This window comes from Scylla paramamosain, chromosome 39 (genome assembly GCF_035594125.1).
Source record: "Scylla paramamosain isolate STU-SP2022 chromosome 39, ASM3559412v1, whole genome shotgun sequence".
Lineage (NCBI taxonomy): Eukaryota > Metazoa > Arthropoda > Malacostraca > Decapoda > Portunidae > Scylla > Scylla paramamosain.
In genome coordinates this window covers 9,963,598-9,971,843 of record NC_087189.1, presented here as the reverse complement: position 1 = coordinate 9,971,843, position 8,246 = coordinate 9,963,598, and the positions used below count along the sequence as shown (strand labels likewise).

The 8,246-nt window shown below is 36.4% G+C and overlaps 1 long non-coding RNA gene across 1 annotated transcript in view; it reads right to left on the bottom strand.

The window, feature by feature from the left end:
* Positions 1 to 8,035, bottom strand: part of LOC135092354 (uncharacterized) — a 19,261-nt gene extending 11,226 nt beyond the window's left edge. The window contains exons 1-2 of the long non-coding RNA XR_010262823.1: positions 7,840 to 8,035; positions 6,178 to 6,341 (exon numbers count right to left, since the gene is read on the bottom strand). This is a non-coding gene — a long non-coding RNA (uncharacterized LOC135092354). The remainder of the gene's footprint in view (positions 1 to 6,177; positions 6,342 to 7,839) is intronic.
* Between the last annotated feature and the right edge of the window lie 211 nt (positions 8,036 to 8,246).

Here is an 8,246-nt window from a genome sequence, read left to right as displayed (position 1 = left end):
GTGATGAGCAATGTGAACAAGTATTGTAAGATGTTTTGGCAAAGAAAAGATGTGGTGGGAATAATGACTGTATATAAGGTTTATAATTGCTGTTAATCACTTACTTGAAGAGGTCAGTTGTTGTGAGTATGGGAAAAGTGTAAGATGGCAGAGGCGAGATACAAATAAAAAAAGATGTTACTAACAGAGGTAATAGCATTATTTAAGAAAATAAATGCATATACTAGTATGCTAATAATTATACAAAATATCCAAACATATTCCATACTTCCATATTTACAGGGACACCATCCACACCACACAAGACAGTCCAGTAATCTGGAAGGAAGACCAGCACAATACCACAGCAATTGATGCAAACAGCAGCAGATTTTCTGCCTCCCAGGATGCTGTAATTTTTCAGTGGACATCAGTGATTTGCTTTGATTAGTGTGACAGTGGAGGAAGAAGAGGAAGAGGCAGCTTGCAGTAGCAGTATATTATCACAGTCCTAAAAGGATTACAGTAAGCACTGCATTTCTCAATGAGAAACATTTTGTTAGCAGGAGCAACAAACTCTGGCAGTCCTGTAAAGGAAGTTACTTTAAGGCAATATACTTCATGTAATGAGTATCATCAAAGATTTGTTTAATTTTGACCAGGTTTCTGATTCCATTATTGGAGGCAAGGATACTGGTGAATATGACAAAAGTTTGAAAATTGCAAACCATGCATTTTGTTTGTAATTAGAGAACTAATGAGAAATGGAAATGTTTTTCTTTAGGATATTCCCTTTATCTGGGAAAGATTGATATTATGCAGAATGTGAGAATGATGACATGTTCATTAGGTTTAAGACATTGATACTATAGTAACTGGACTTTTTTCTTTCTCTGACCAAGAGGGAATACAATGTTCTTCTCTGAATCTTAGCATGTTTGCATCAATGGAGAATGGATTCATTTCTTGCATGAATCACTGAAGCTTTTGATGAGACTCAGTAACACTATTTTGAAGGAGAAAAGTAAAGTACATACAAGGTAATATAATCAAATGCTGAACATTTAATTTTGAATGATCATCAGCTAAAATATAAGACTTGCTCCTAACTGGTAAATTCAACATGTGTAGGATTTTCAAGTGATGAACAGAATAGACACACATTCCATGGTAGGCTTACTGGCACTAGAAGCTGTCCTTATTGCAGTATAGGTATGTTTATCAGGTGCATAGATCCTTTTCATTATTGAAATGGTTTAGTTACTCTTCATTTGAATGATATTTATTGCTAAATCTTGTAAAATTTGCAAGGAATGCAAGAACATTATGGAAACTGTGCCATTCACACACTCTAACAAGACAGCACTTCAGGTGCTGTGGCATGACTGGTCTTTGTTCAGTTCCCTTAACCTAGTTGTTAGTTGGATGAACCACACTTCCTTGACAAGATTAAGACTTGGATTACCCAATGACTTCAGTTCCTAGCACTAAATGTGAAGATATAGTGATGGCATCAGAATACTTCTAGCTTTTCTTTTCCATGTAACTGATTGTGCCTGAAGAAGATTTTTGAGCCTCATGAATGTCAAATGACAAGGATATTTTGTCAGATACCAGCCATCTGTTACCAGCAGTGAGGCAGATTAGATTTGTGATTTAGGTGGCCTTTTCATTCCCCAATGAGGAAAAAAGTGTATTTTCTTTGCCATTCATAAGTTTGTGTTGCCTCTGCTTGTGTTTCAGCAGCTAACCAAAAGGTTTAGTTTAATCAAACTTGGAGTGTTTTATATCCTTAAATAGGAAATAGGAAGAAGAAATAAATATGAAAAGTTGAATAGTAAATTTGCATACAGTAAACAGATGTGTGCACAAAATTTCTTTCTAAGGTTTTTTTTTTTTTTTCACTGTATTGCAAACTATTCTGCTCTTGTCCTACTGTCTCACTGCATGTCCCATGTCCAAACTTAGGATGCTGTATTTTGTCCTGCATATAATGTTTTCTTCATTTTATCATGATGTGTTATTCATATATATAAGGTATCTATCATAATGTATTTTCTCACAATATATGTAATTTTAGATATAACTTACAGTAGCATTTGATATCAGTCCTCTTATCTTTCTGATGTAATGCAGCATTTCATCAGGTTTGTGCTGTTTGTTACAGCATATGCAGGAATCATTTAAATTCTGCATGTTTACTTTGTGGTAACATAAATGTTTCTCTTCTCTTAAACTTTCTTTGGTTAGCTACATGTCATTAACACTATGTCTTTAGCTGCCATATGCCCACTATATCTTTACTTTAATGTTGTTGTTGTTGTTGTTGTATGCAGTATTGAGTTGTCATGTCATTTGTTCTGATATGGAAGTCTTTGTGTTCTCTGTTAGGTGGTGTAGCCTTGTTATGCTGACCCATTACCTCCTGATGTACATTCAACACAGAATCAATATGGGTAGATATTAAGGAAGTCAGTAGTACTGGGAGTAGTGTACAGGCCACCAAACAGTAGAAAGGAAATTAACGCCACTGTGGCAGGAAATAAATAGAGCAGGAAGGTACAGTCAGGTGTGTGTGATAGAAGATTTTAATTTTAGGAATATCAAATGGAGCCTGATGGTGGGTGACAAGAAAGCAGAGGAATTTCTTAAGGTAATTCAGAATAATTTTCTAAAACAGGTAGTCATAGAACCCACAAGGGTGAACAATATTCTAGATTTAATTCTTACTAACAGGGAGGAAGCAGTCACACAGACCGAGGTCAAAAGACAGCTAGGTAACAGTGACCATTGGGAATTACGGTACAAATTAAAATGGAAAGAAACTTTTAGAAACAAAAACACTAGTAAAATACCTGACTTTAGAAGAGCAGATTTTGAGGAATTAAAAAGGTACCTCCAAAGAGTTGACTGGCAACGGATGCAGGGTGAGGTCAGGTCCGGGACAGAGTTGAGAAAGATGAGGCAGGATGAGAGAGGTGAGGTGTGAAGGTGTAGGACAAGAGGAGGGAAGATGTGTCTGGAAGGGGCAGAGGAGAGAGAGAGAGAGAGAGGGGGAGATAGGTGTGAGTATGTTGGAGGGTCAAGTCATGCTGAAATGGGAGAGGGGAGGTCAAGGCAAGTAGATGAGGGAGTGGAAAGGATGGAAGGGGCCGAGATGACGGGATTAGGTGAAGTAAATTAGATGAGTTGTATAAATATTTCATAAACAAATTGTATAGAAGGCAGTTAACGAACATCCCATATAGAGCAATAAGATCAAAGAAAAATTACCCTAAATGGATGACTGCTAAGTTAAAAACATTATACAGGGTGGAAGAGAAATATATATAAGAGATTAGGGGCAGGTGGAGAGGTTCTAAGGTCACAATATAATGAATTAGAACAGTCAGGAGGTTAACAAGGAAAGCTAAGGGCAATTATGAATTAAAGGTAGCCAGCCAGGTGAAGACGGGCCCCAAGGGATTTTATCAGGTATACAAGATGAAGAATAAGGATACTATAGGTCCACTAAAGGTAGCATATGGGGAGCTGATTAGTTCTGGGGAGGAGATTAGTAAAATTATGAATGAGTATTTTTAAACTGTCTTCACCCAGGAAAACATGCAGGATATGCCAGATAGTGAACAGATGTTTAGAGGAGATGAGAATGAGAAGCTGACAGATATTTCCATAACTAAGGAGATAGTGGAACAGGAGATAGTTAGGCTAAAAAAGTTCAAGACACCAGGAACAGATAAAATATATCCCAGAGTACTTAAGGAATGCAAAGAGGTTATTAGTTAGCCGTTAGTTTCTGTCTTTAGGAAATCACTTGAGTCAGGTGAGGTACCAGTAATGTGGAGGCAGGCTAAAGTAGTACCCATATTTAAGAAAGGAGATAAAACTTTAGCGTCTAATTATAGATCTGTCAGCTTGTAGGCAGTAATAGATAAAATATTGGAGCCAATAATAGCAAGGAACATTAGGGAACATTTAGACATACATAACTTGATAAATTAGTCACAGCATGGCTTCACAAAGGGGAAGTCTTGCCTGAAGAACTTGTCAAGTTTTTACAGTAAAGTGTACGAGGCAGTACATGATGGTGATCATTATGATATCTTATATCTGGACTTTAGTAAAGCTTTTGACAAGGTACCCCATCAGAGGCTCCTGAGAAAGGTTAGGGCACACAGGATAGATAGGAAGGTGTTAGGCTGGATAAGGTCATGGCTAAGTAACAGGCAACAGAGCCTGTTACTTAGCCTTAAATCCAAATGGAGTCGTAATTAGTGGGGTGCCACAGGATCAGTATTATGAACATTGTTGTTTTAATATATATCAGTGACTTGGATAGTGGAATTAGTAGTGATGTTAGTAAATTTGCGGATGAAACAAAGATAAGTAGATTAATTAGGTCAGAATCGAATGCCATCGCCTTGCAGGCAGATTTAGATAAGATGAATGAATGGATGGGCAGATGGCAAATGCAGTTTAATATCAACAAATGCAAAGTACTTAGCGTAGGTAGAGGAAACCCACACAGTAGGTACACAATAAACAACCAAACTCTGGTAAGTTCAGAGTACGAAAAAGATTTAGGAGTTATAGTTAGGTCTGATATCCATCTAGGAAAGCAATGCATAGAGACCAGAAACAAGGCAAATAAGGTATTAGGATTAATTTTTAGGAATTTTTTAAAGTAGAAGGACTGAAATAATATTAAAGTTATATTTGGCTGTGCAGTTCTGGTCCCTACATTACAAGAAAGATATAGGTCTATTATAATCAGTACAGAGGAGAATGACTAAAAGGATACAGAGGATGAGGACTATTCCTTACAAGGCAAGATTGAAGCTGTTAAATTTACATTCTTTAGAGAGATGTAGGTTAAGAGGGGACCTGATAGAAGTCTTTAAGTGGTATAAGGGTTATAACAAGGGGGGAATATAAGCAAAATTCTTAGGATCAGCAACCTGGATAAAACAAGAAATAACAGGTTCAAACTTGAAAAATTTAGGTTTAAGAAAGAGATAGGAAGAAATTGGTTCTCAAATAGAGTGGTAGACTCGGTAATCATGTTGTTAGTGCTAAGACATTAAGGAGGTTTAAGAGAAGATTAGACGGGTTATGGATGGGGATGATAGGTGGAAATAGGCTGGTATATTTCATACAGGGACTGACACGTGTAAGCCTGGTCGCTTCTTGCAGCTTCCCTTATTTCTTATGTTATTATATTGCAATGTCTCTTGGTGCTGCTGTATACTATATATGTATGCTATAGGATAGTGATAACTTTTGTGTGATCTCTTAATGCAACTAACCATGTGTTCTGTCTTGTAAAGCATTTGTGTTTGATAAACTCCTCGATGATGCCAAATGTCCGTGCAGGGATGGGAAAACGTAACGTAAACAACACGAAGTTAACTGCTTAAGGAAGAAATACGTAATAAAAACAGAGTAAGATGTGTTACAAAAACAAAAGTTGCAACACAAGTAACTTCGTCTCATCACACAGTATTCTGTACTTGAGTCACAAAGAGCGACGATCATTCCAATTCGAAAATCTTGCTCTTTGCACGAAACAGAATCTATGCACTACACTTACTCGTACTCTAATGAAACTTTAACACACACACACACACACACACACACACACAAGTGCCACAACTCAGCCAACAGGGAGGGCGCACCAGGACGGCCATTGATGGTGGGGGTGTCTGGCCATAATCACTCGTTTTACCCTCCATGAACTGTGTGAAGCCCCGGCCCATCATCACTACTATCTGTGACTGCACCCTTACTGCAGCCGCTCATTCAAACTCAGCCCATCTGGAAGGTGAGCGCAAATAAGTTTCCTGAGAGAGAGAGAGAGAGAGAGAGAGAGAGAGAGAGAGAGAGAGAGAGAGAGAGAGAGAGAGAGAGAGAGAAAGCTAACCGGGCAATCCTAGTTCCCTAATTTTGTCATGGTAGTAGTATCGCCATGAAAGTTTCACTTATCATCACAAGTTACATTCCAAGTCTCCATCGGGCATATCAACCCACGGAAACTACGATATGGGATATGAAACTTTGTGGCCTGGTCACACAGTACCCAAGACCGCGAGAGGCTACCGCCATGACAGCCTGACCCTCCCGCCGCATCCCTTGATTCCGCAGCACAGCACACTGCACACGTCACTGCCTCATCCTCACCCTGGCCAGGAGTGTACTCACCTCTCTGCAGCACGGCTCGGCGATTTCCTGCTCCAGCCGCCTCACGGAAAGACGTAGGTACGAAAAATTGACGGACGCACACATCCACACTACACCAGTCATCACTGTCACATTTTGACACTGTCGCTTGTTACATTTGACACTGTCGCTTCTTGCTTGATGGCCTAGAGGGCGCGAATTTCGAATGGAGGATCATGTGGGATTTCAATTCATCTTACCGTCTATTACTACCAAGGACTCTCTATATATATATATATGAAGATGCCATGGAACAAAAAATGTAAAGAAACAAAATTAAATAAAAAAAAAAAAAATAAAAAAAAAAAAATAAAAAAAAAAATATATATATATATATATATATATATATATATATATATATATATATATATATATATATATATATATATATATATATATATATATATATATATATATATATATATATATATATATATATATATATATATATATATATATATATATATTAAACAACTCCATTTTGTAGCGATCACAAGAAATAAAAAAAATAAAAAAAATAGCAAGAGATTGCCTCTCTATATATATAAAGATGCCATGGAACAAAAAAGGTAAAGAAACAAAATAAAATAAAAAATATTATATATATATATATATATATATATATATATATATATATATATATATATATATATATATATATATATATATATATATATATATATATATAACAACTCCATTTTGTAGCGATCACAAGAAATAAAAAAAAATAAAAAAAAATAGCAAGAGATTGCCTTAAAGGAGTGGTTCTTAAACTTTTTTGTTTGGGGGATGGGCTGGCCCAAATTCCTATCCAAATTGACCATGGTGACCTATATACCTTCATAAACGCTCTTTTATTTAAGGTTTAAATTATATTTGAAAGACAAGAGCAGATGTAGGTTTTTTTTTATTTTTTTTATTTATTTTTTTTTACCTCAATAAAATTGTCTTTATGATTTGCTAAGCCTTAGATGTTAATGACTTACGTATTCTATACACAGGATTGATACTTTGATAACATTTTGATAGATATGTTGGGGAAAAATCTGTGCACATATCCTTGATGACGCATTCAAATGGCTTGGCGACCTAACTTTGGGTCACGACCCAGGGATTAAGAACTACTGCCTTAAAGGAACGATAACGTCTTGAATTAGATTATTTCATGTAATTCATTATGTTATTGTAATCCAGAACGTAAGGAAAAAAAAATATATATATATATATATATATATATATATATATATATATATATATATATATATATATATATATATATATATATATATATATATATATGTGTGTGTGTGTGTGTGTGTGTGTGTAAGGCAATATCTTTCAGTTCTTTGTAGTAATCCCTAGTGTTTTTAAAAATGAATTACTAAGACTCCTGCAGAGCCAATGTAAAGTGGAACGTGACTGTCTGGGAGGGTTAATGATGGATTGATTGTGTATTGGCCTTGGTACAATACCAAGAATACATTTCATTTCATAAATAGGTATGAGATTTTACTTCAACGAGCCGGAAGCTCTTATATGAACTTTAATGATGAAACAGAAAGAGAGAGAGAGAGAGAGAGAGAGAGAGAGAGAGAGAGAGAGAGAGAGAATGCTTTAATGATGAAACATGTCTGCTTATCTTACCTCCACTTTCTCTCTAGTCTCGTCATTTTTCACCTTCTTGTAGAATAGTTCTTCATCCTTAACAGCAAAGGGTCTACATGCCTTGCGGAAGTTGGCTTTTTCCCCTTTGGTACATACAGTAGGGGGCCACACACCCTTCAGAAGATACTGATATATGAAGTCAAATGGCACGTGCGGCACTGTCAACAACACTCAGGACACTGGCAGCAAACTGTAAAGTTCAATTACCTCTTTGGTTCGGTCTGTTTCGTTCCGCAATCTCAGTTTCAAATGCGTAGACGAGCACGTTCGAGCCCACAAAGGATATTCGAATTGGAATTGAATTCACGAAATTCGTTTCTATGTCTCATTACCTCCTCCTCCTTCCTTAAGTGTGGGAGTACTTATTTCACAGGAGAGAGTACATT